This window comes from Leptodactylus fuscus, chromosome 1 (genome assembly GCF_031893055.1).
Source record: "Leptodactylus fuscus isolate aLepFus1 chromosome 1, aLepFus1.hap2, whole genome shotgun sequence".
NCBI classification, from domain to species: Eukaryota; Metazoa; Chordata; class Amphibia; order Anura; family Leptodactylidae; genus Leptodactylus; species Leptodactylus fuscus.
Window position 1 is genome coordinate 119,778,365 of NC_134265.1, and position 821 is coordinate 119,779,185.

The 821-nt window shown below is 39.2% G+C and overlaps 1 pseudogene; it reads right to left on the reverse strand.

Annotated features, from left to right (window-relative positions):
- Nucleotides 1–200: 200 nt before the first annotated feature.
- Nucleotides 201–421, reverse strand: LOC142190773 (U2 spliceosomal RNA; annotated as a pseudogene).
- Nucleotides 422–821: the final 400 nt, after the last annotated feature.

An 821-nucleotide genomic window follows, 5' to 3' on the forward strand; every position in this document is an offset into this window, starting at 1 on the left:
AAGAGTCACAAAGCTCCTTCCCCTAGACTTCAGGAGGGTCCCAAAGTGACAGACAGTGACAAACAAAACAGTGAAATACACAAAAATCGATAAATAGGTGGGTACCAGTGTAGGCCCGGTCTACCTGACGGATATGTGAAAGGTACCCTATGCCAGGTAAAAGGGCACCAAGTATATGGGTGAGTGCGCAAAGCAGTGGAGAAGAATTGCATGCAGTGTGCCACATTCAATGGGATTCTATCCCCGGAGAGTTAGGGCACCCCAATAATCACATAATAATGTGGTTCTCTATTCCCCATTACCGGCGTTCTGTTGCCTCCCTACAGTGAGATGACCAGTCCCACTAGCGGAGGCAATTATTGACTGGATCTGATAAGAACAGATACTAGACTTGAACTTAGCCAAAAGGCCTAGAAGCAATCCTCATATGACAGATCCTCAGAAGCAATAGTCAATCACAAATGCACCCTGTTAATAGAACCTTTACCCTTATGAGGCATTGGCTACTGTACTAATAGCCTATTAAACATAAATTAATGTAAGTAAATGTTTATTTTTCATCTGCTACTTATGACTTTACAGATGTGCTGCTGTCCCAGTAAAGTATGTAATGTAACATGATGTGCATGTATGATGTGTGTGCACGATTACATATGTAAAGATCCATGGTCATTTCATTTATTGTAAAATAGTAGTGGGTGAATGCTATATGACATGTCTTTCCTCTTTGAATACTATCATTTTATAACTGTATATCAGGATATAAAAATAAATCTGGTACTTAGAAAGTCTTAAAATTAGATAAATACACTGTCATTATA